Source organism: Podarcis gaigeae (genome assembly GCF_964106915.1).
Source record: "Podarcis gaigeae genome assembly, chromosome: 3".
NCBI lineage: Eukaryota > Metazoa > Chordata > Lepidosauria > Squamata > Lacertidae > Podarcis > Podarcis gaigeae.
The window spans coordinates 66,806,338-66,833,587 of NC_139680.1; the positions used below are offsets into that span (position 1 = coordinate 66,806,338).

Sequence of the window (27,250 nt, forward strand, 5' to 3'; positions counted from 1 at the left end):
TTGTTTGCTACTCTCATTCTCTATGTTACTCATACTTGAATACAGTCAGAATTTCATTATACACAACAACACTAGCCAAGTTAAGAAATGGGCACATGTTCATTGGGGCTTACTCCCTAGGAAGGCTCCATCTGTACAGAGCTGTAATTCTCAGAGTGGTCTAACAGTCAATCCCTCTTTCCAGGGAACTGTAGCTCTGTGATGGGAATAGGAGTTTTGGCATCCTTAACAAACTACTGTCCCCAGCCAGGATTTTGGGAGAAACTACAGATGTTTAAGGTGGAATGATATGGCTTGAACCACCTTTAGGAAAGCGCCTTTAGCTCTCAAAAATGGCCCATCTTGACCCAGCCAACTGAACCTCAGTATTAAGTATACATTAATCACACAGGAGGAATTGCTAAATATAGTGGCAAGCCACTTATTAAATATACAGTGGTACCTTGGTTGTCAAACTTAATCCGTTCCGGGAGTCCGTTCGACTCCCGAAATGGTTCAAAAACCAAGATGCGGCTTCCGGTTGGCTGCAGGAGCTTCCTGCACTCAAGCGGAAGCCATGTCGGACGTTCAGCTTCCAAAAAATGTTCGCAAACTGGAACACTCACTTCCGGGTTTGTGGCGTTCAGGAGCCAAAAGGTTCGAGTACCAAGGAATTTGACAACCAAGGTATGACTGTAGTTTGAGGATATGATCAAAGGATATGGAAGCCCTATTCTAGGACTCCATTATACTATCGACCGTGCTTTCTTCTCTACCAAAATTCATGCCAAGAGCCTTTCCCTCGCCATATACGGTAGGGCTGGACTTTGGGACTGAAGTACCCCAAGTCTAAGACCCTGAGTCTGTCAAATATCACACCTAAGACCCCTTCAGCCAGCTTAGTAAGGGAAGCCACTGGGCAGCAGAGAGGGTGGTATATCAGTAGCAGTTAAAGGCGCCAAGTCCAGATTGTAGGTGGATATGCTTGGGCTCAGTGCAGGTTAGGCTCAGGGGATGCAACTCTCACGAGACATTAACATATGCTCATTTGTTGGTTAATGAATATCTGGACAGGGCTAATGCCAGCACTCATTGCCTCAGACTAACCCACATATTCCAATTTGTTGGCACGAACACTCTTTTTCAATAAATTACTTTATTGGGTCTAGTTTTTTCAACGTTAAATCCATTATAAAGTAATTTCTTAGCAGCAGAGCATCTGCTTTGCATGTCAAAGGTCCCATACTCAGGTAAGGCTGACTGCTAGCCATGATGGCTGTGCTCTGCCTCCATGGTCAGAGGCAGTAATGCTTCTGAATACCAGTTGCTGAAAACAGCAGGAGAGGAGAGGACTCTTGTGTTCAGGTCCTGCTTGCAGATTTCTCACAGGCAATTGGTTGGCCACTGCAAGAACAGGATGATGGAGTAGATGGCCCTTGACTAGATCTAGCAGTCTCTTCTTATATTCTTATGTCGCCTGTCTGAAACCCTGGAAAGCTGATTCCAGCCTGTGTAGGCATCACCGAGCTAAATTGACCAATGGTCTGACTCAGGATAAGGCAGCAGTTACATTCCTGAGGAGTTTTACTTCATTACAAAGCAAAGTGAAAGGATATTGATGGGGCGCCTTTCCAATAGTTCTAACCCCACATATCAGGCTATTTTCTGTCAAGAGTTCACACATAAATTCTCCATTTTAAGACATTCTTTAATATTCAATCTGGATTCTTATTTGTCTTTCAGATTCAGTCTACATGAAGACGGGTGGAAGGCAGAAGGCAAACAGTGCAAGCCACGTATGCCAATTTAGATTAAACAAATTCAGTGGTACCAAAGTAGCTTTAATACAGTGCACTAAATTAAATACTTTGTGAACAGGAGACTTCAAGTCTCACAGCCCTATTAATGAAGTATTTAAACTAAGCCTCACAATATAGGATGGGGGCACTCATCTCTGTCCTAGTTCATAGGACCACCGAGCCTTGTTTTCATTTGCACAAATATTCCACACACGGTCTGCACAATTTGAAATCCACCAACTGAAACACAACTCGCCAGCCAGCACTGCAAGAATCCAAGAACCTAACTGCCTTTAAAAATCTGGTTGCCGGCAGCCTCCTTGCAGCAATGACAACGAAGTACTCTTCCTCCCTCCTATTTATTTAATTATTTGCAAAAATGTCTACATTGCCAACTTCAAGAAAATGTTATAATGGTGAAAAGCAAACAACAAAATAACACCCAGAAAATAAATACAAAATATATCACAAGCCTGTAGATTGGATTAATAAATCAATATAGTTGGCTCACCCCACAGGAAATGCCTGAGTGAAAAGTTTTAAGAAGGCATCTATCTGGTTCTTCTATTGTGCCAAGAAATGCATCCTTGCCATCAGACACATAGCTTGGCAGCTGTTTGACAATTCTGTTTTAGTAATGTCAGGCAAGCAGCAAAAAACAAAAGGTTTATCAGGTCTTTGGTGGGCTGAAGCTAGTTTGATGGGTCACCATTTGTAGATACTCAGAAAAGCAGGCTCAGCAGAAAGCACTGCTTCACTTTACATGGTGCAAACCACTTTTTGTGCTGTGGTAGATAAAAATGATCAATAGGACCAGGCTGCTGATAGCTTTGCATGGATGTTTTGATCCATCATTGCCAATGCATTTATCAGATAACTGTGTTCTATCTTTCTTTCTTTTTAAAAAAGTTAAAATCTCCCTTCAATTCTGTTCCAATAAAAGCTGGATTCTCCGTCCCATATACATCTTCATATGTTTATATATTTTACCAAATATATTTTGTTTCTTCTAGCCATGGTAAAGGACAAGAGCTATGAGGATAACTGAAAACCAGTCTGACCATTCACAGAAATTCTGCTCTTCTCGAGTTGCTGGGATTTTGGTTCACCCCATGTTTTTGAAAACATCTTTGCGGCCTTAAAAGACAGAAAGTTGCTTTTAAAATACTTTAAATAAAAAGCTGATGTGCTGAACCTTCTGATTATTGAAAAATGCTGCATTTGTGGATTGAAACTAGAGAACACAGATGATGCTGCCTAGAGCATCCTATTTTACTCTTTAACAACAACAACAATATTAGAAGCCTCCTCCTTGCACATTTGGGGCATTCCTGGCCTGCTGCAGACTGAATGGCATAGACAAGAGCCTTGGATGACTAGACAGGGATGGCCAGATCGGCACCATGAATGAGGAATGCTGACTTCTAGGCATGCACTGATGATAACTTTACCATGCACCAAAGCCTGGACCCTGCTCAATAGGCCTAGCATAGCTGTGTGTAATGGGAAGCCAAATTCAAGGCGAAAGTATTCTGGAGTCTCCTTTCTACAAAATTCCATTGCAGATGCCAGTCACTCAGACCCAAAATCACCACCAAATTCTCTCATTCCCCCCCCCCCCGCCTAGAATATGCTGTCAAGTTTAGTTGTATTGTCTTGTAAGTCAACCCAAATGTTTGATTTGTCATGAAAGGCCATGTTTAGAAGCCGAAACAGTCGGCTATTGAGTATTGTCAAGGGTTATAGGTTATTATTATTAACCTATAATAGGGGTTATAGGTTAATATTATTAATATTAACCACCAGGACATGTTACCAGTAACATGTACCAGGTTGCTACTATTTTGCTTATCTCCTTTCTTCTAAAAAGCTTCACCTACTGATTCCTGTGTATTATGCTGCTGTTAAAACCAACGTCCAGACAAGTTGGCAACCCCTTCCACCTAGCATATACAATACATGTACCCTGCAACTCTTTGCAAGCCAATTAAAAATGCAAGACAGAGCAATATAATCCAGTGAATGCAGATTTTACCCTGATTTTTCATTGTTACAACAACCCTGTAAGGTTTTTTTATTATAGCCTGGGAGGTAACAACAACAACAACAACAACAATAATAATTTATTATTTATACCCCGCCCATCTGGCTGGGCCTCCCCAGCCACTCTCGGCGGCTTCCATAGCCAGCAGTCTCCCAGGAAGCTTTGTGTCTGAGGAGAGATTTTGCACACGGGTCTCTGTAGTTGAATGCCACTACTCTAGCAGCTACACCATTATTCTTACACACTTGTAAAAAAATATTGTCCTTGTTTTCTAGTGAGGGGTTTCCTCTGCAGACGATCACAGCATAGAGCTGATCAGCAAGACAAGAGCTAAGCAAATATATGAGAGCTAGGAAGATGGATGACTCTTAGAATAGAGCAGCCTCCATCAACTTCAACCAACATAGCCAATACCAGCCCCCTTCATCCCTGACCATTAAACTTGCTGGCTGGGGCTGATGGGTGTCATGCCAGAGTCCAACAAAAATTAAAATCTGGAGGATGGCAGGTACCCCGTTCCTGCTCTAGGGCAGAGCACCAGGAAACTAAGCTGAAGACCAAGGAAGTTTGGTGAAGTGCAGTGGTACCTTGGGTTAAAAATGCTTCGGGTTACAAACACTTCAGGTTACAAACTCTGCTAACCCAGAAGTAGTACCTCAGGTTGAGAACTTTGCCCCAGGATGAGAACAGAAATCACATGGCAGCGGGAGGCCCCATTAGCTAAAGTGGTACCTCAGGTTAAGAACGGTTTCAGGTTAAGAACGGACCTCCGGAACGAATTAAGTTCGTAACCTGAGGTACCACTGTATTGACTGGAAAATATGGTTCCTGAATCTTCATTAGAAGCTCTTCCTTCCATTGTTCTCTACAGTTTCCTCAAACTCCATTCTCCCTCCACCTGGTGAAGATTCATTGGGTTCCTTCACTGACATACAACTTAGTTCTTTCTGCTTAGATTCTAGAACTGTCTGGAGGAAGCCATCTTGACTGAATGGAATAGAGGAAGAAGGGTGCCAAACAGTTTCTCAACAAAGTGGGCCAGCCAGAGGTTCAACCACATGCTTATAACCTCCTGAGCCCAGAGCTCCAGCCAACATCCAAGATAGGTAGCATGTCCCCCTGACAGCTAGGGGCAAAGGAGCAGGCCAAGGTAACATGGAGGGCATTCTATTTCCTCTTTGTGGCATGTCCTATATTTAGAGAATGCATGACGTGCCTTTCAATCCCAATACTTCTGATTTCAAGGTAGGAATGAGAGGGGAAGTTAAACTAGTCCTTCCTTAGGAAGCTTATAAAAATGTCAACACACAAACACACACACACACACACACACACACACACACACAGAGAGAGAGAGAGAGAGAGAGAGAGAGAGAGAGAGAAATGGGGTTGCTTATGTACAAGCCATGGCAGTTATGCCAGGAAGATTGGAAACTGCAAAAGAGAGATATTTGTCCCTGTTGAAAAGACATGAGTTCAAGTCATTTCTGTGTTATAATTTTATTTGCTACCCAGTATAAAGGAGTGAATTTTTAAGGCAGTGATGGCCCTCCCCCACTTATTTAATACATTCTTATGCACGCTGCGGATACCTAGAACTGATTCTTCTTACAGATCATGTGCATGTGTGTGTAAGAGAAAAAGACAGAGGAGAGAGAAGGGGTGGCATAGAAAGAGTTTGTGAACCATGCAATCCTGTAACCTCTTCCCACTTTCGGTTCCTTCCCCACTACTGGCATACAACCCCAGATAAATTACCGCTCAGTGAATGTGGCTCTTGAAATTAAAAAAAATCCCTCAGTCTCTGATCCATTCCCCACTGACAATGCTTTGGCATGCCATAAATATAGGCCTGGTCCATGCAGTATGTTAGAACTTCCATTTCCTCCACTTCACCTCCAACACACAGCTTTGCTTTATTTTTATGCATCTTTCATGTTCTGCTTTTCAAACAAGACATATGGGGTTCCTTCACCCATTCAGCTGCAAGGGACACACACGATACAGGAGCCAGGAAGTTATTGAGAGAAGAAAAAACTGATAAGAACAGATTATAGTTTTGTTTGACGTTTCATTAGTCCCCTGACACTTATAATATTCTGAGTAAGAGGGGTGAGAGTTTAGTTTGAGACTAGCCTGACCAGGGCTGAACCCAAAATCTATTTACCACGCCAAGATTTGGCCCTTGAACATATGAACTAAGAGTGCCTCAGAACATGTATAGAATGTATCTCCATCACCAAAGAATTACAACAGACTGCCCACTCATAAACTGAAAGTTTAAGGATTCTAGGAGTTTGAGCACAGCTTTTGGTTTAGTTTAAATCCAGACCTTCCTTCTCCGCAAATGACCATAGAAGAAACCACTTTTCTGATGCAGAACTGAGGCTCCTCTCCTGTGTTCTCATAGGGAATTACTTTTGACTAACTATGCGTAGGGATTAGGCTATGAATGACAACAAGGAGGTGTGGAGCAGAAGCAGTGCAGAGATTGGGCAATGGAGAATGCTATGGGATAACCACATCCCTGTGACAATAATTTTCTGATTGATTCCAATTTAACATACATAGTATGAATGAAGTACAGAAACACAAAGGCAGGTTGCCTACTTGTCAGGGCCAATGCTGGAAAGCTAGACTGGGGGAGTGAAGAAGTACAAAGGCCATTATGAAGGGAGTAAGGATTTTGCCACACAAATTACAAACAAATATATGCTGGGGTTTGTAGGCAACATTTTGGGTGAGTGCCCAAAATACCCCTTCACTACTCCCCTGGAGACCTTCCTAATACAATGCTATAATGGAAATTAAGAAACTAAAACATTTTACAACTCTATGAAGAAAGATCCCATTAATTCAAATTTTAAAAGAGCATAGAAGTAGTGGTCTTGACTTGAGTAGCCTATCTACCTAAAAATTCTCCTGAGAGACCAGAAGCTGACTGGAAGGAAAGGAATCCTAGAAGCTGAGAGGTATGCAGAAAAGAGTGTTGAGACATCAGATCTCATGGCTTCCTGGAGAGAAAGATGGAGGGAGAGCTGACTTTGAAAGGAAGATCCCATCCATCACAATCTGCCACCCTTCCCTGTGTATTGTGGTTGTCGTCCCCCCCCCCAATTACACACACACACACACACACACACACACACACACAAATGCCTATTGGCAGAGTCAGCAATTCCGCCAGGACACTCTAAGCAAAAACTGAAGATTTCAATCACTCCGTCAGTGTATCAGCTATGGGTGGGTGGGCAACAGATTTTTATTCTACCTGGACAGAGATGCTCTGCTGCCCTTCTAGCCTAAGCAGGCTGGCAAGGATCCTGCTAGCTGTAGCTCTCTCTCTCTCCCCTCTCTCTGTGTCTTTCCTCCAATCTCACCCCCCCCCCCCACATTTTCACAGAAATGGGGAGAAGAATCTGGCCAACTCCAAGCCCCCCTGCTGATGCCGCAGAATGCATGAAGAGGGTGGCTGGGTGGTGTTCAGCCAGGAGAGGCTCTGCCTGGTATAGAAAGGGGGGAAGCATGCCTGGCTCTCCCTATGAAAGGCAAAGAGGCTGTCTGTCACCCCCTCTCACCCCCCCCCCATCCCTCCGTGGTGTCCCCTTCACACCAAAGCAGCTACTAGAGATTCAGCGGGTGTTTCTCCTCTTTTCACCCCCTCCCTCTTTCTGAAATTGGTGGCATGTTAAATTTCGTTAGGGGTTGTTGCTGATTATTTAAAAGGAAAGAGTTCTAATCCAAGATTTGGAAGCGCTTAAAAAAAACCACAACATTTTTCTTAAATGGCTCTACACGTTGCAATGATCTTTATGCATTAGAGATTTGAGGGGTGTGAATCGGCTGGAGACTTTCAGGGAATCAACCCAGCTACCTCTCTGGGAGGCATTTGAGGGAATTACAAAACCAAACCAAACCACCCAGCGTCTTTACATCCCTGAAAAACGGACATGTGCACATTTCAGGAGCTCTGCCACCCCTCTTTTCAGCGCTACACCCCTTTTTACGAAATTTCTCCCCACCCACCCGGGAAAAAAAAATCTCCTCTTCCCAACCCCATCATCTGCCTCCCTGACTCGCCCCGTTTGCAACCCTTCGCTCGCCAAGCCCGGCAGCATCCTTCTCCTCCATCTGCAGCCCCCGTGTGTGCGTGTGGCAGTCGGTCCAGGGAAGACACCCCGGCGAGCCTCTCTCGCTCCCCACCCCTTTCTGCATCACTGGAGAGAAACAACACCCCCCCTCCCCGCCGGCACCCAACACACCCGGAGGCGCGCACCTCTGAAGGCGCCACCAGCCCCCCCCCCGCTCGCCCCCTGTCGCCCTCCGCCCGCGCGGAGCTCCCTCTCCCCTCGCCAGGCTCCTGCTCGAGCTCTCGCCATTCCCCCCTGCATGCATCTGGGTCCCTCCAAAAGCAGACATTTTGGGGCCGGGGCTCCGTGCGCGGCCGAGATTGCCAAAGGGAAAGCGCTCCGGCGTCTTACCCGCCCCCGCCTGGCTGCGCGCGCTCCGCCCTGAGCGATCCCGGCGAAAAAGGCTGGCGCCGCTGGTCCCTAGCGGAGCTGCTGGGCTGCCATCCGCCCAACTTCAGCACCCAGCCGGCAGGGAGAGAGAGAGAGGAAGGGAGGGAGGGAGGGAGAGGGGGGAAGGAGAGAGGGGGAGCAAAGCAAGGGAAGGAGGAGGAAGAGGAGGAGGGTGGAGAGCCCAGACCTCAGTCTGCGCACGCGCCTTGCCGCCAGCGCTGGCCCCGGCACAGCAGCTGGAGTTTCCCCGCTTCTCCCGAGCGTGACTCACTCCTCGCTGCCCCCCTCCCCCGCACACACGCCGCGGCCGCCGCCCACGGTCCCCCCCCCCCACGCGCCGCCTCCCCCCTCCCCGGGGAGATTCCGAGGAGGTGGGGGAGGAGGCTGTCTGGCGAGCGGGGGAGGAGGGAGGGGGAGTCGCCCAGACGACCCCCCCCCCGTACACCCACTCTCCCACCCACCCTCGGACTGAGTTTTCCGGAGGAGAGAAAAGATCCCCGCGAGCAGGCAAGCGGGCCACGTGTTTGTGCGGGGCGCGCGCGCGTCCAGGTGAGCGCCCGGGTGAGGTGGCGGGAGCGCGGCGCCGCTCCAGATTTATTTGCTCATTTATTGTCGGAGAGAGGAAACGGCTAAGTTCCGGCCAAGCAAGAGAGAAGAGCTGCCTTTTTTCCGGGGGGGGGGGGGGCAACCGATCTAGATTCGGACTTGGGCGTCCGAGCGCAGCGGGGGGCCGTGTTGGGAAGAGGAGCTGCCTCCGGAGCCCGGACGCCGCTGAGAAGTCTGGCAGCTTATCCTGCTGGGATGGCTCCGGGGAATAAAGAGCAGACCTCCTCCCCAGACACGACATCAGGGGCAGCGTTTGACTGAATTCTCTACCCACCTAGTCCAGTGGGTCCCAAAGCTTTTTCGGGCCACCCTTGGTTGCATGAACTCGTCCCCAGTTCTCCCTACCCTATCAAAAAGCATTGTCCACTAAGGAAGATAACAACACAATAGAATTCCAAACAGTTACAATTAGTTGCACATTTATTTGAAATTCTGTTTAAACTATTTAATTTAATCGATTCAACACTGCTTGATACAGTGGTACCAGTTGCAGATGTGTGCGATGTCCATATGCTACATATCAGCTGTAGGAAATCCAAATATAACCATGATGTTTCACACAGTCAAAATCTGTGAAGCTGCCTCTGGCAAGTCAACCAGAAAATGGATATGCTGTTCTTTTTTTACCTGATGTTACAGATGATCAGGAGGTGGTGAGAGGCCTGAGGATTTTCATTGTAGCAACCCCAGAAGGAAAAGAAAATATTGTGACCAATCCTCTGTGCACTTTCCAAAACACAGAAACTGCTCCAACCCAGCTGCACATTGGCGAAGTATGGAGAAGCACTGAGTTACATTCTTGTCCCTTCTCAAGAGCTGCTATATACAAGTGGGGTATTTCAGCAAGCTGAGATTAATTTCCAGAGCTAATCAAGTGACAATTTTGTTAGGGAGAAAAACATTCTGGAAGAGATCTGCATTTAGTGCATTGTAATGTTAAAGAGAGCAGGTCAGTGGCTTTAAAAAATGAATCTAGATTCACATTCCTCCAACAAACCTTGGTATAGTTCAGTTTCATTTTCACATTGTGCAAGCAGGCGTTTTCTGAAGTGGTTATGAAAGAGAGAGTGGGGGCTTTGATAATGGCTGTATTCTAGCCAGAGCATCACCTAGCATTTGAGAGAAGGATGGGCGATCCTGTAGCTCATCTATAACATAGGGCTCAATAATGATAGCTAACACCAGTGCAACATAATCTTCATCCTTTGCCCAACTTGCCACAAGGTCAAAACTGCAAAGAGTAGAAGAAACTCAAGTCAACATAGCAACACTGATAGACATGCCCACAGCATTCCTGGAAGTTCTTGTCACCAATCATGATTTTGCACACTGACACTGCGCTTACAGTATCCATTCACCAATCAGTGTGCAGCAGTGGCTGAACAACACCATGGAGTCACCCAGCTCTATATTCCATGGACAATTTGCAACCCAGTAATGATAGCACTACACCACCTGTCCAAATTACAATGGTACTGCAAGTACAAGCTCAGCCTGGAGAGCCCAGTAGAAGGGCTTGAGTCCTGCTGTAGGAACATAGGTTGCACCCAGCACTGCATGCAAGGAGTCCACTCACATGATGGGACTTCTGTCTCCTCTCCTTGTAGGTCCTGAAAGTCTCCTAACCCTCTGGATGTTGAGTTGGGAGCTACAGAGGAGAGACAAATCCAAGGAGAGGGAGCTTTGGATATTACCCAATACCTCTAGGCCAGTCTTTGCCAACTTAGTGCACCCTAGATGTTTTGCACTACAACTATCAGCCCCAAACAGCATAACCGTGCTAGTTCAAGTTGATGGGTGTTATAGTCCAAAGGACTTGCAGGGCTCCAGATTGGCAAAGGCTGCCTTCACCTGAGGGGACTTCCCCCATATAATAAAATGATTGTTTATCTCATGCATATTGTCCTCAGCAACTTGAAACACTGATAGGATGCAAATATGTCTAATAAGAAATAGCTATGTAATGTTACATATTATTCTCTTTTATTTATCTGTATACAGTATACCCTGGTTCCCAAATGGCTTAGTTGAGGAACAAGTCGGCTCCCAAATGCCACAAACCCGGAAGTAAGCGTTCCAGTTTGTGAATGTTTTTCGGAAGTTGAACATCCATTTCGGCTGTCGGCATTGTTTCTGGCGCCAATCAGCCAATCAGAAGCCGCACCTTGGTTTTCAAATGTTTTAGAAGTAGAATAGACTTCCAGAATGGATTGAGTTTGGAAACCAAGGTACCACTGTAATTTTGTTTGTGTGTAATCTTCAGAGTCAAAAAATTGCAGGATTTAGGCAGCATACACATAAAATTATGTATGTATGCATGACCTGATCGTTTAATGGAGAAACTTCATAAGGCGGCTTAACACATGACTCAGGAGCACCACCAGAGAAGGAAGATTAAACATGAAGGGAACACAAACACTTAAACTGAAAGTAAACAGGGAAATAGCTCTGTTTGCAGTTTGGCAGCAGAAAACAGAGAGTAATGCCCAAGTAATGCATGGCTATAAACTTTGTTTAAAAGTCTCAGAAAGTAATGAGAAGATGCTTGCTTGAATAAAGTCTAAATGGGCACTCAGAAATGAACTGCATTGTGTCTCACTTCTTGCTAGCTCTATGATAAGCCCTAGCATTCATCTGCATCTGAAGGAAGTTAGGGGCATGAGGAGCTGCCTTAAACCATGTAGACAACTGATCCATTTAGCTCAGTATTGTCTGTATTGAGCGGCAGTGGCTCTCCAGGGTCTTCACCATGCACAGCAGGTGCTGTGCTATTGAGCTGTGCTCCTCCCCCTTGTTATCAGCTGTGGCTGCCCTATCATAGGCCAGGATCTTGGAAGTGCTTTAAAGGTAGGTGGATGCAAGGCAGTTCAATACGTAAGTTAGAATTAAAATCAAATGAGGCCCCAACTGCACTGAAAAGTTCACAAATATTATAGAATGGTAGAAGTTTGCTGTTCAGAGCTCTGCTTCTCTTCATGAGTGCTCAGCTCAGCTCCAGCTCCAGTCTCTTCATAGAAAAGCTCTGTTCCAAAGGCACTGCAAGCAAGACCGTGCAGTCGGTTGCCGGGTTGCAGAAAATGAGATGCACACACCCCTTGTGCTTCTTTCTCCATTGGCTACCATTCCTTTTTTCCTGGTGGGGCAGGGTGTGCTTCCTTCAATGAGAAAACCATATATTTCCCATTGTGTTTTTTCAGACAAGGGGACTTCCAGACCTCATGGTGGCATGATCTGACAGGGGACATACCTTGTGTATAATGTTTAATGAAGGTGCCAGCCAAACCTCCCTGGGGAGAGCATTCCAGAACTACAGAAAAGGCCTGTTTGTGTATTGCCAGCCTCTGGACCTCTCAAGGAGGCACACAAAGAAGGGCCTGTGATGAGGTGGGCTGCTCAGTAGTGCTCTTGTAGAGCCTGAAGTTCGAGCCCAGCATGGAGCTGTCCAGGGTGCCTTACTTGGCATCAACACTAGTCCCAGACCTAGTGTTACTTTGCCTTGCTCTTCACCTGAACCTGAACTCTCCCCATGGGTCAGAGATCCACCGCACTTCTGAAACTGTTGTGTGAAACAGGACACTTGCTTCCAGTGGCCTCCCTGCCTTATAGGGGGAAGTGGGAGGTGGTAGGACTGCTTCCAACACATGGATTTGTTTTTCTGTTGCTCCTTTTTTGGCCCTAAAGAACCATGGGCGTGTTTCTAGACTATGCAGGAGGAGTGCATAGATGTGGAATATAATCTTGGTCCATTAATGGTTCGCACACAGAGGAAGGCTGGGAGTGGGGTATGGGCAGTTCATACATGTGGAATCAATGGTGCAGTTCAATGGATCAAACCAGGGACTCAACAATATTGATGGGAATTATTTTACAATTTTTTAAATGAAAAAAATCTAGCTGTTGCTAGCTATCACTAGCACTCTCAATTGGACTGATATTGTAATGGAAATTTCCTGCATTTGTTGGTCCTCCATGCACTGCAAGCCATGCTAGTGCATTCAGATACACTAGGGTAGTAGTAGTGTCTGTGGTGGGTGACTAGGAGATCAAGTCCTCCATGCTATTCCTGCAGAAATCAACAACAATCATGACCTCATGGGGTCATGGGTTCACATGTGTGCCTAAGATTATTTACAGAGGACCTCTTCAAAGTGTCCTCTTGATTGGAATCCAGAGGGTGGTGATGAGAGACAGGGCCTTTTTGGTAGCAGCCCTGCCACAGTGCCATTCAAATATGTTTCTCTCTCCCTGCCCCACAGTTTTAGTGCCTTTTAGTGTTTTATTAGTTTTCAGTGACAACGGTGCTTGGGTTTAAAAGAGAATACTTTCCCTCAGTAGACAGTTTTAATACAGATCATTGGAGTTGACATTCTTGTTATGAGGAAATCTCTTCTTATATACAGTTACATACAGGGTTTTGTTTTTTTAGTGATTGCTTGATGAGATGCATTTATGTATTTTAATTCTTGCATTTCTGATCCTTTTTTAAGTCACCCAGAGGGTTCAGTGTACAGTAGGGGACACACACAGATAGGACCCAATTTATTCAGTGTTGGCTGCAGTGTGCTTTAAAATCCTGCATGCTTTGGCACCTGTGCAATAATATCCAGATCATTGCACCCATGGGAAGTACATGCCACATAATGCTGCCCTCTTCTGTACACACAGTGCTTATACAAAGGGCCTCCAGGCCTGCTGTGTTCTGCAAAGAATAGATTGGGTTCTTTATTAATAAGCTGTCCTGTGCATGCTCTAATTATGCCCCATTGTTCTAGCCTAGTAATTTAGAAAGGGAGTAGAGCCTGAAACTTGGAGAAAGCCTTTGGAAGAGACAGGAAAGGCTGTTAATTAAATGCCTCTTATTTGTTATTTTTAAATAAACACCCTGATTGTTGAAGAAAAACCAAAAACAGCCATATAAAAATAAAAATCTATGTTGAGTACAGGTTGGCAAACTCTCAATTACAGATTCTTCCTGGGTTGGAAATCCCAGCATCAGAATTTCCGAGGCATTTTTTAAAATGCCACTCAGAAAACAATAAAATTATGTTTTCTGTCTCACGCCAAGGCGAAGATTCAACAGGGACCGTGATTTGGAATCGATATAGATTTTATTGTCTCAGCCAGAAAGCGATAGCAACCACAATTAAAAATGAACCACCACATATATTTACAAGAAGAGTAAAATAAAATATAAACAGCATAATATAATGCAATATATTAAGCAATAATGTAACCATGGGCTAACAAATCTTGACATCAGATCCTTATGATCAACCATACATTTCTGCATATATATTTTTGTCGCATTCTGGCAGCATTTGCAGCAAGGGCTTCCATCTTGTGCCTGAGACTGGAGTCGGATCCACCTGGGAAATGATGGATTTTAGAAAAGCCTGAATAGCAAGTTGAGCTGCGCATCTCTGATTTAGAAGACAAAGGCTGAGGAAGTAATGATACGTTTAGTTCTATGAGGCAGACTAGAGATTTCTTACAGAGCGTTGAACTGACACTGTTACACATGCCACATAATACCCATTCCACACTTGTAAGAAATGGTGGCAGCACCTACACTTTGGAACTCCCTGCCTGTTGACAGCAGGCTGGCACCTCCACTGTAGTCTTGGTGCCTGCTTAAAACATTTTTGTTTAGGCAAGCCTACCCAAACATGTATTTTGTTTTTTTTTATCTGCTTTTGATATCTTTAGCTCCTTCTGAATATTTTTAATTCCTGTTTTTAACTTTTTTTATCAATAGTTTTTCCTTGTTCTCTTTTATACAGCTGTAAATTGTGTAGAGGCTTTCCCCCTTTTTAAAAGCAATCAGGTGGCATATCCATTTTATTAAATAAAGTCTTGATTCCAATATACTATTCTTTAATGCTGTCTCTGTACCTCGGGGAGTGGGGTGAGCTGGTAATAACATTATTGTGGTTCAGTCCTGTTATAACTGAAGATCAATAAAATGTGGTTAAAAAAACAAAGTGACCCAAAACTCTAGAGCAACAACTAGTGAAATTGTGGCTACAGCCATTCCAGTGGAATTCAGCTAAAAGCATTTGGGTTCTCTTCTTAAGCAGATTGCATAGGAAGTCAGTTCCAAAATGACTTTGACTTCCAAATAACCTTGTTCTTTCATGCAACCATAGCCAAAGAAATTGCACAGCCATCTCATCATGCTTGTTGCATGATTATTAAACACATATGATATACTGTATTTTTCTGTGTAGAAGACACCCCAATGTATAAGACGACACCTATTTTTTTAACCCAAAATCAAGAAATTAAATTGTTCAGCTTTATGGGGTGGGGTGGGGGAGGTCACTTCCACCAAACGCTCACTCGCCTGCCTGCCACTGCTGATCACTTGCCACAGCCACTGCCAACCTTACACCTCGCTGCAGCTGCCAATTGTCTGCCCACTCACTGCCATGAACAGCTCTCCCACACACTTGCTGCAGCCGCCAATCACTGCCTGCCTTGCCACAGCCGCCAATCGCCTGCCCAATTGCTGCAGCCACCAATCACCCACCCCATCGCCGCTGCCAATATCCTGCTTGCTGCTGCCAGTAATCGCATGCCCCACCTGCGTTCACTTTCCGTGTGTAAGACGACACCCAATTTTTGCCTAATTTTTTAAAGCAAAAAGCATTGTCTTATACAAGGAAAAATAAAATACGGTTTGTATATTATATGTGTATGTGTATATATGTGTGTGTGTGTACACACACACACACACACACACACACACACACATATTTACCTAGTTGCCACCTTCCATCCCATACAGCAGCACAAGTTGTCTGAATATCAGACGGCCTTTTCCCTGGTAGTGGCACAAATGGTTGTGGCATGTGGCTGCAAGGTGAGCAGCAGTGAGTCTGACTGCTTCCACATCAGACAACAATCAAGGCTGCATTTGCCATGCAAATACATGTGGGCTTTCCAACAGGGACATCTGGACAAACAAATAACCTGTCTAGTCCAATAGTCCAAACAGATGCCCACCAGCAGGATCCAAGCACCAGAGTGCTCTCCCCTCCAGTGGTTTCCTACAACTGGTATTAGAGGAAGTGTTGCTGCCTCTTAAGTGTAAAGGAAAAGCATAGCCATCATGGCTAGTAGCCATGAATAGCCCTCTCCTCCATTAATTTGTCTAATCCTCTTTTTAAAGCCCTGTAGGTTGGGGGCCGCCTCTGTCTCCTGTGGCAGTGAGTTCCAAAGTTCCACTAAGTGCTGTGAGAAGAATCATTTTCTTTTATTTGTGCTGAATCTTCCAGCATCTGACTTCATTGGATATCCATGAGTTCTAGGTGCGTGAGAGAGGGAGGAAAGCTTTCCTCGATCCACTTTCTCCATGCCCTGAGTAATATGAAAATCTGCATTTTAGAGCACCCCTTTCCAAATGCTTGCAGCATCCCTAACACCACGGCACAGCACATTTGGCTGAGAGCAATCGCAACATGGAGAAGAAACCTGTTGATATTTGTACATCTGTAAAAACTGGCCCAACATCTTAGCCTCATATATCTTCACACAGCTGTTGTGAGACTAACATGCTGCACTCAGAACCACAGAAGAAAGGCCTCTTCTTAGGACAAAGACATTAAAGCCATTAGAAATGACATAAACACATTCCCTTCAAATATCCCATGCAGGTGTGACCTAGTAGGTCGGAGGATCGTGTCCCTCCTTTTCATCCTTTGGCTTGTTTCCTGGCTTGTTCTTCTGTGTCTCTGTTCATTTCCATGTTTATCATTTTTTTGTTCATTTGCTCACATGCTTTTGTGTTTATTTTTTTTTTTTGCTGTGGTTTCTGGGTTTCTTCCTCCTGTAATAATATTGCTTTCTGCTTGTTTGTTTTTTGTTTTCTTGCAGATGAGGAGCCTTGTGGATGGGAGATAAGGATACCAACCAGGGCCTTTGTTCTTTGTGAGAAAAGAGCCATGCTTGTTGCTCACTATTAAACTATTACAAATGATATGAAAACATTGTCTTGCTGTATTTCAAAGACACACAAACCCAACAACGGTGGCTTTCTGATAGTCAACAAGTGTTGAGGTCCTTCTTTGGAAAAATAAAACCCCAAGCAAAACAGATATGTTTTATGAACAGTGGCGTAGCAATATTTGAATAAATAAATGTTAATAATCATTTATTAACCCACAGGTGGCGCTGTGGGTTAAAGCCTCAGCACCTAGGACTTGCCGATCGAAAGGTCGGCGGTTCGAATCCCTGCGGCGGGGTGCGCTCCCGCTGCTTGGTCCCAGCGCCTGCCAACCTAGCAGTTCGAAAGCACCTCCGGGTGCAAGTAGATAAATAGGGACCGCTTACCAGCCGGAAGGTAAATGGTGTTTCCGTGTGTGGCTCTGGCTCGCCAGAGCAGCGATGTCACGCTGGCCACGTGACCCGGAAGTGTCTCTGGACAGCGCTGGCCCCTGGCCTCTTGAGTGAGATGGGCGCACAACCCCAGAGTGTGTCAAGACTGGCCCGTACGGGCAGGGGTACCTTTACCTTTACCTTTAATAATCACAAAGTGAATATCATAATTTTTTGAGGGTGGTGCATTTTAACCCAGTCCTGGAGCCCAATCCTGGCAAGTTTTCAGCACATGGTCATCCCTTTTCAATTGTATTTTCTCACCATTAATAAAGCTTTGCATCAGATACACTTATTAAAATGTGTGTGGTTTGCAAGCAATTGCAGCAAGCTTTGCTTCTTTCCCATCCGTCTCCTGCCGGCACCAAGAGTTGAAGTTTTCTGGTTTATCTAATCCAGGCATAGGCAAACTCGGCCCTCCAGATGTTTTGGGACTACAACTCCCATCATCCCTAGCTAACAGGACCAGTGATCAGGGATGATGGGAGTTGTAGTCCCAAAAACATTTGGAGGGCCGAGTTTGCCTATGTCTGATCTAATCCTTCTGTTGTGCTAGGAATTCTGATAAGATAAGCTTGGGCATATTCCATCTGACCCCTGATAGTCATTACCAACTGCAATGAATTTTAGGTGTCTTTTAAATTTTGTTTTTTTATTTGTTCAGGCATTTGGTTATTTGACTGCAGGAGCTGTTTTGTCACTCTCGTGATACCTGATAAATTTGAAATGTTGTGGTCTGATATTTCAGGTTGCTTTCTTTTATTATGTATTATGGTTATGTTGTACTCTGCTCCAGGGCTAGTTTTAATGAAGAGTGGGTTATAAATTACCTAAATCAATAAACCAATATTTGTTTCTTTAGAAAATTTCTATGCCACTCTTCAGTGCAAGAGTTTCAGGACAGCATATATATGAAAAATTAGAGCTGTGTTCTCTCTCGCTTTCTCTGAACCTGCCTTGTTGACTGAGATCAACCAACAGAACATCAACAGAAGTCAACAGAGTATATAATACCAGAATTAAAACTAGTTTACATCACATGCTCAGACAAATTATTTTTAAAAAGGTGTCCACCTGATTCTAGGATGACAACAGGGTTGACACGGGGCAAGCTTATTTCGGAAAGGCATTTATCCCAGGGTGCTACAACTAAGAAGGCTTAAGGATAAATGGACATAAATCTGACATCAGGAATCACAAGCCAGACAAGCCAGTAGGAGAACACTTTAATCTCCCAGGACATTCAATACAGGATCTCAAAGCAGCTGTCTTATTACAAAAGAATTTCAGAAACAGACTTGAAAGAGAAGTTGCTGAATTACAACTTATCACTAAACTGAAAACTATGGTGAGACCTGGTCTTCATAGAGATATTGGATGCATACTACCCCTTGCTTTTTTCTGTAGGACTAATTGCAGTTGTTAACTTGCCAATCAGAAGGTCGGCGGTTCGAATCCCCGCAATGGGGTGAGCTCCCATTGCTCGGTCCCTGCTCCTGCCAACCTAGCAGTTCGAAAGCACATCAAAGTGCAAGTAGATAAATAGGTACCACTCCTGCAGGAAGGTAAACGGCATTTCCGAGCACTGCTCTGGTTTGCCAGAAGCAGCTTAGTCATGCTGGCCACATAAAGCAAGATGAGTGCCACAACCCCAGAGTCGTCTGCGACTGGACCTAATGGTCAGGGGTCCCTTTACCTTTAACAGTCGTCAACAGGTTTACCATACCCATTGAGTCAATCATCCATTTCCTACTACCCTCCTGAGAAAAACCCCACCCTACCTTCCCACTATATATAAGGGTCTGGTGACTTCTGTTTCAGTGTATCTGAAGAAGTATGCATGCACATGAAAGCTTATGCCAAGAACAAACTTAGTTGGTCTCTAAGGTGCTACTGGACATTTTTTTTTATTTTTTGTTGTACATTTTGACTAAGAAGACTTAGTGATCTACTTTACGTCAGAGGGCTGCAGAGGAGAACTTCACACTGGCAGGCTGCTGTAGTACAAGTTCAAGACTCATGGCTGGGTGCGAAACGTGGTTCTCCAGATGTTGGACTACAATGGCTATCATCCCTGACCATGGGCCATGCTGCCTGGGACTCATGGGAGTTGGTGTTCATCAACATCTGGAAGGCCAACTCTGACTTTCAGGCACTGCCAGCAAAAATTTGAAATAAATCCACAATGATTCATTTCTACCTGGGGGGGGGGGGCGGAGCATTGGGCTTCCAGTTCACTTGGAGCTTATGCCTCCTGTTGCCAAATCCTATTCTTCAAAACCAGAATTGGGGAGAGGGGGGCGGTTGAAAAGAGGAAGGAGCTTTGTAGATGTTGAAAGACATCTTTCAGTGACCACTTCTCATGTTCCCAGACATTGTCCTGGCACTGAAAACAGGGGCTTTGGAAATATGTGCCAATCAGGGGGGAAAGGCAAGTTTATCTCAAATTAGTCCCTGACTACTCCCAATCAGAATGGACGGGGGAATTATTTTTAAAGATGGGTGCATGTTTTATTATCATTCCAAGCACCACTAATTGACTAGGATGTGTCTCTCCCCCCCATACGATACACCATAGCAAAGAAAGCCCCACACAATATGTGGTATCTGCAATTCACAATTAGAGGGCTTTGAATATTCAGTCAACCAAGCCCTTAAATTGGCTGAACACTCTGAACTGCTTTATTCATGTTCTTTCCAAGGGTCAGCAAAGACACTAGGAAGTGAACCATGCTTCCAGCAGAGAGGGGTGCAAACTGTTCATAATTATTGCTTTGCTTTCTTCTGCTTGTATAGCAACTGGCTATTCGCTGGAAATGCCAAATTTAGAAACTTGAAAGAACTAATTAAAAATCCAATTACTTCCATTAGGAATCTCTGACCTGTAAAAAATTTTTTGGAGCCTCCTGGATGCTAAAAATAGCCCTTAAACCCTATGACAATTTGACAGAAAGTATTTGGGGGGGGGGGCAAGGAAAGATTCCATGCAAATAACAGAATCACCCACTGCATATTTTCATGTAGCCCTTCTGATGTGTTGCAAAGGAAACGTGACCTTCAAGTTATTTGCAAGCAAAAACACGTCTTCATGAGCTTTCTCATTAAATATTTGCTTTTCGTTTGCAGCTTTGTAGATGTGCTAAATTTTTGTTTTTGCAACGGAAATTGGCAATCTCATGCTCCAAGCTAAAAGGAGAGCTGAGCAGCCCGTCTAGAAGCACCATGCAGCGCACTGCACTGAGTTCAGCCTTCTTACAACTGTAGCACCTCAGGAAGTTCATATGATTGAGCCTTCCTCAACGTGGCACTGTTAAGACATCTGGGGCTGCAACTTTCAGAATTCCTGACCAATGACCATGCTGGTTGGGGCTGATAGGATAAAGAAGAAGGCTGAGCAGTGATATGACTTGTTCCCCCTGGGCAAAAGAAGCCCCTTTTCCAAATATATATATGGTCAACTGTTTCCTCTGCTGAACATGCATTGGGTAGTCTTCATTAAATTAAAATTGCACCTCATCAGCTTTTTCTGATTCACTTTTTCTGATATTGGTGAACTGCTTCTTTTGTCTTTCATTGTAGAATAAGTCTTACATGGAGTCAGATCATTTTCTATCTAGTCTATACCAACTGGCAGTAGATTTCAAGACAGGTTTCAAAGGAGCCTTTCCCCAGCCCTACCTGTAGATCTTTGGGGCTGAACTTGGGACCTCTTGCATGCAAACCATGCAGTTTATCAACAAGCCATGACCATTCATCAGAGAGACAGGAATGTTCAGGCACTGGTTGTGTTACCTAACTGGCTGCATCAAATGTATAGGCCAAGAGCAGATTATCCAAAGCCTCCGTTTAATATTTGCTACTTTTAAGAGTGTTTCATTTACATAATACTTCCAACTTTATAATGAAATTTGAAATGGGGAACTGTGCCGTTAGATCTTTCTGCCTTATCACATGCTTGGCATTCTTAATGGTCATTCATTTTTCAGAATATCCCCAAATCTTGTTCCAGCTCTATAATTTCATTTTGCAAAGAAAAAAAGGCAAACTTTCTTTGCAATCTGTGCATGGCAAGTGGCTATTAAACCAAATAATTCAAGATTCCAGAGCCAGGCTCTTAGGCCCTTATTTGATCTTTAATCAATTTTTATTCAGGCAAATATCATTTGCTGTCAACAACTTCAGACTGAACAATAGCCCTGAAGTGCCCATTGATCCTCAAAGTGCTCGACCATCCCTAACCCTGTTGAAGTTAGTAGGATTTTTGTTCTTTATATTACCTCTTGCTGTATCCCCAGCAGTTTTCATAACTGCAAGGAGCTCATCCTAAAGTGCCAAGGTTAACCCTTTCTGTGCATTTGTCCTTGTGGGCAGGAAAAGGCTGAACAGGGAGGAGACAGGCACCTGTGCTTACTGAAAGAAGATGTTCATTTAGCTCTAGGGGCTTCAGGGTTTAAACCAGGAATGACAAACACTTGTAAATTTCTTGAAACTTGCCCAGAGAGCATTTTTCATTGTGGAGATGCAGAAAGAAAACAATATTTTATAGTTTCTTTGAAGTTGTTCCAAGTTCAGGTTTACAGAACCCCCCCTTTTTTTTAAGCTTACAGTATTCGTACTTGCCTAGATATGGTAAATGTAGTGAATCTTTATTCCACATGCCTGCTGTACCAGAGATGGGTATAAGGATTTGTCCTCTTGCTCCCCTCGCAGGAGCACCAAGGACAAGGGAGAGCTGGCAGGCAGGAAGGAGTGCTTAACCCTTCCCCACCTACTGATTCTCCCAGAGGCATACTATCTCTGACAGGATGGGTAGAGCACAGCCATCATGGCCTGTAGCCATTGAAAGGCTTATCCAATGAATTTTTCCAGTCCTCTGTGAGGGAAATGGGGGTCTTCTAACAACTCTTGGCACCTTTAACAAACTGCAGCTCCCAGGAATATTTGGGGGAAAGCAGTAACTATTTAAAGAGCTATAGCATTGCTTTAAATGTATGGCGAAGATGGGGCCTGAGAGATCGAGAGATGAGAGAATTGTATATGGGGAAAGAAGGAAGTAATTAGAACTAATAGATGCTAAATATAGCTTACTGTCCATAAAGAGCTCATAAGCTGCAGGCAAGCATGCACATAGGGAAAACGAATATTTTCCTCGTACTTTTTTTTAAAGTGTTAATTCAAAATGCTTGAATGGACTTTGTTATCAGGCACAGACAAAATTGTCAAACATATCAAACCAGGTAATAAGGAAACTATCAATCTGAAACTTGAATTGCTTGTACATGCCTCTATAGTCAGTTGCTCCATTGGCTAATATTTGCATTTAAAATGGCTTATTTTGCTTTCCTCAACAATCCATAACATATGAAAACATACATGACCAAGGGACACTAGGAAAATAAGCAAATTTGCTATTTTCCAGGCAGAAAATGAATCCCACAACCACCAAAGAGCAAACATTACACTTCCTCCCCGCCACATAGAATAAGATAGTAGCTGTGAAGGACCTTCCTCCCCCATCTGCTTTTTTCACCTTCCCAGAAAAAATTCCAGAATAAAAACACTGTGCTCTACTTAGCAACCCAGGTGATTAATCTGGTGTGACAAGTTGCATAATATACTATACCAGGAGTGTTCTACTCTGCCACATGGGGCAACATGAGACGGCAATGTGAAAATGTAGGGAAACTCCCTATGGAAAAAGTGTTTCAAGGTATTGATGACAGCCTTTTTAAATGCAAGGCCTGTCATCTGATAAAACAATTTGAAAACAGCAGCAGCACGTACGTAACATCAATTCTAATTCATGACAGATACCCACTGGAATAAAGATTTCAGAAGGCTTGTTGAAAGGCAGACATCTTTAGCATGGGCTGAAAAGACTATAGAGAAGGCGCCTGCCTGACATTCAGTGGGAGCGAGTTCCAAAGGTTGTCAGCATGTGGGAAACCTGTCACACAAGACAATGTTGTGCAACCTCTATGGCAACTGCTGCTGGTTCTGGAGACAGTTGTACGTAGAGCTTGAACATCATTACATCAGATCTCACCCACTGACTGTAATTAAGTAAGCAATTAAAAAGGGAGCTCCCCAGATGCACGCTGTTTCCTATATTCCACCAAATCATTTTCAGCAAAGAAGAACCTCACATTCCTCGATCACTCTCTTAGTAGAACAATTCCTTGTTTGGATCTGCAGGAGGGAGGTGTGTGTGTGTGTGTGTGTGGTTTTTTTAAAATAAAAAATCCCTTGCCCCTTTGAAAACTGACATCATGGTTTTTCTATGGTTACATTCATGAGGGAAAAATAATAATAAAGAAGTTGAAACCAAAAGGAAAAAAGAAACAACAAGAAGAGCCCCCCTAGAGGTGATAATTGCCTTGCAGTTTCCATGCTGCATGCAAGCATCCCAGTGGTAGGAGGGAGGCGACAGTTGTGCAAAGACTCCTTCAAGGAATCCTTGGAGAAGCAGCAGCTGCTTCGACTCCTGCTGTTTGATGGAATCGGCTCCACTGCTTTGCTGCTGGTACCACTCCAAGCCAGCATGAGGCACAGGCGCACAGGAAGGAGCCTTAGGCTGGGCCAGCTGTTTGTTTGCCTGCTTATTTATTTCATTAAAAGCATCTGTACACCAAACGACAATTTTCAGGTCACTGCCCTGTGCTATTCTGTGGGGTTTGAGCCCCACAAGTGAAATTTTCCAAGGTGGTCTTATAGGGACAAGCAATTTTCAGGGTAACCTCCTACTGAGCTGTTCAGAGCTTTTATATAGGTTAGCAATATTTGGCCCAGTGTCTTCTGCTCTGATTGACAGAAGCTACCTAGTTTCAAACTGAGGTATTTCTTGTCATGTTCTACTTGCTCTTTTGAACTGGGGTTTGTCTCAGACATGGAGTTTTAGGCTGAGAAAGACTTCAGAGTTGGCTTGGATTTTCAAGAACATATATTGGAAATTACATGGGAGCTTAGAAAGCGTTAACTTTCCCCATGTGTGCTGGAGGTCCTCCTATTCCCTCCTGCACCTACTTGGCTTTCTGAGGTTCAGTGGAAAGAGGCCTTTTTACTGGCACTCCACCCACTGCCAAACTGGAAGTCACTTCAGTGAAGACTTTTTATTTTCCCAAGATACCCAGCATATGACCTAAGCTGGTTTCAAAGCTGCTGACATGTTGTTTACTGATTCTGCAGCCCCCCCCAATTTCTGTTTTAATAATTTTTAATTGGTATTTTATTTTGAAATGTAAACATTTGTTCAAAATTGATATTGTTTTGGTGATTCTTATGAGCTGCCCTGGGGGATCTGCAAAACTCATGGGCAGTATATAAATATTCCAGATGGACAAAATGTTTCCACAGGTAAATGTTTAAGTTTTGCACATGTAGTGAATGAAATATTCAGCTGCTTATAGAGGAAAAATGGGTAGGATCAGGTTGTCAATCAGCTAGCACCAGTGTATTTTATTCTTAAAAAAAATGTTTAGGGGTACTCTCATTTTCCTACTCATATTGAAATACTGCCCCTCAATGAGGCCAAACTTAAATTCACAAAATGTTGAGGGGTGTGCGTGCCCCTGCGTCCCCCCAGAAAAAAGCACTGGCTAGCACCTTACCTTACTTTAAAAAAATAGTCTTCAAGCTGTGTATATGGCAGCAAGTCCCCCCCCCCCAATAATGGTAACATGGTTTCCTCCCCTAAAATGTCCCAATGAAGCTTTTGATCAGATCTGTTTCTGCTTTCTGTAGCAGGGCTCTTGACTGATTTGCTTGCTGAAGGTGTGGTGAGTGCCTGACTGCTTCTCAGCATTTATTATGCTCTGTGCTACAATGGATTCTGCAACTGATGGATGTGGCAGAAGTTACAAAATGACAGAGTCAAACCTTAAAGATGCAGATGCCAGCGTTATGGAGTGGTCTGTGAATTAAAGGACCCCATCAGAGTGGTACTTCTGTTATAACTGATTTTTCGTTCAGATAATCGGCATCTTGCGTTGCCAACAGGTTTAACCGGGTCCTGCTGTTGTGGCTTGATAAGCAGGAGTTAGAGAAGCTGGCGATGTTTATGGTTATGCAGCTAAAAGCATCACCAGCTAATTCACACATATCAAGCCTCTGTTAAAGGCACAATGGCAGGGGACAACTGAAACGCTGGCAACTCTGCTGTAATCTAGACTATCCTATAAGGAAAGGATTGGTGCCGTGAAGGGTTATCTTCATAAGGTAAGCCTAAAGGAAGAAAGTATGGGTATGGGTGGAAGTGGTACATGTTGACTGGGCTGTCCCTATTATTAGGCAGTGTGAGATAGCTGCCTCTGGTGGCAGATAATCAGGAGTGGAAAGCAGGCAGAACTGGCCTTTCCTGAGTTCCCCAAGTCTAGATTTTTCTGAGTCTAGTTTATAACCTGCCACAATCAGGTAAGGTGGAGGGCTCTGTCGTCTTGCCAGCGCTGAAGTAAGAGCCAGTTGCATGTCTAGTTGGCTTTCGTGCATCTTGCCATCTCAGCCAATACCTTCTTTTGGGACAACTCTGTCGTGTGAGGTGTGAGGGTAATTGGGTGGACTGTAAGTAAATCAGTGGAGAATGTATGAGGTGGAGACTTACCATTTTCTTTGATGTCTGTGGCTCTGATACTACCACCCTGAGACCTGCGGATGAAAGGTGGTATACAAATTTTATAAATAAAAATAATACTAGGTCTCACATGACTATGAAATATAAGCTGGTAACATTAGATAAAATTATAGGTACATGGATAAAAATTGTCAATTAACAATAGGATGAAAATCCGAAGGCATTTTTATTTCTTAAAGGTGCAAAATGCCTCTGGGGTAATTTATTTTGGAACAAAATACTTAATCAAGTCTTAATCAAATCTCAGGCACATAATTCTGCCAGATGGGAAAGGTTTGATGAAGAAGAAAGCCACACAAACCTGGGAGTTTGAATGACTGGCAAAGAGTGAACGGAGTGCTTTGCAAAAGGTTTCAGGTTCAAATCCCAACCTCTCCAGGTAGGGCTGGGAAACTCCTAAGACCCTCTGCTTCTCAGTGAAGACAATATGGAGCTAGATGGTCCAATGGTCTGATTTGGTATAAGGCAGCTTCCTATGTTACTATGAAATTAAAATGGCTGCTTGTCACTGCCACGTCCAGGTAAGGCTGGAGCTCATCCCTCTTCCAGGTCATGAGAGGGCACTTTGCTGAGGGTCCCCTCAAACCTGGAGCAAATCCCGAGGAAAAGATACTGGAGAATTTTGTTTAGTCTGAACTTTTAAGCAAATCCATTTAATATGCCCATTTGGACTAATACACAGATCAGAACACAACTACTGTTTTGATTATGCAATTCTCCAAATTTTGCAATGTAGATCTCAGCTCAAGATGTGTATGTACAAAAAAACTATACGCTTTAGGGAAAATGTGCATGATTTAAATGTGATTATACCCATATTTTTACCCATATGCATTTCCCCCAAATGTGATTTTTCATGCAGTTTAAAAAAAGGCAGAAAATGGGATGGAAAAGATATTTACCTGAACACATGCAAAACTGTCACAGATTGGAAATAGACAGATCTGTCTATCCCTACCCTAAGACTGCTGGTCTGTAGGAGTGGGTATATTGTTGAAGCAAGGAATTGGAGAATAAGGAATTGTTTTTCCTTAATAGCTTTGTGTTGCTAGTAAAAATCAGATTCAAATAGAAATTGTAAGGCTGTCTGCTGTATTCATTCGCCTTCTGGTAAGTGATCTCCATGCCATTTCCTTAGGCACTTGCCTTCTGGGGTACTTGACTTAGACAACTGTCTAAAGTGACTGTGCTGAAGTGGCACTGGTCTCTCACTTCAGGAGACAGGCTGCCTGGGACCATTTTGGTCTCCATTAGCATATAAATATTTGGGACTGGTGTCTGCCTGCCATAATGCTGGGGT

The 27,250-nt window shown here is 44.0% G+C and overlaps 1 protein-coding gene and 1 long non-coding RNA gene across 6 annotated transcripts in view; one reads left to right on the forward strand and one right to left on the reverse strand.

Annotated features, from left to right (window-relative positions):
- RGS17 (regulator of G protein signaling 17) overlaps positions 1 to 8,512 on the reverse strand; it is a 61,209-nt gene extending 52,697 nt beyond the window's left edge. For 2 of the 5 annotated variants that reach the window (XM_083732834.1, XM_083732832.1), the window contains exon 1: positions 8,304 to 8,406. The gene's annotated coding sequence lies outside the window, so the exon portion shown is untranslated. Of the gene's footprint in view, positions 1 to 8,303 lie in introns of all 5 variants that reach the window. The other 3 variants (XM_083732838.1, XM_083732837.1, XM_083732836.1) reach the window with 3 other exon arrangements.
- On the forward strand, positions 1,169 to 17,057 carry LOC310841615. The gene is made up of 4 exons (XR_014562611.1): positions 1,169 to 2,253; positions 4,778 to 4,972; positions 9,588 to 11,015; positions 16,824 to 17,057. It is a non-coding gene; the product is annotated as an uncharacterized lncRNA (long non-coding RNA).
- The last annotated feature ends 10,193 nt before the right edge of the window (positions 17,058 to 27,250 follow it).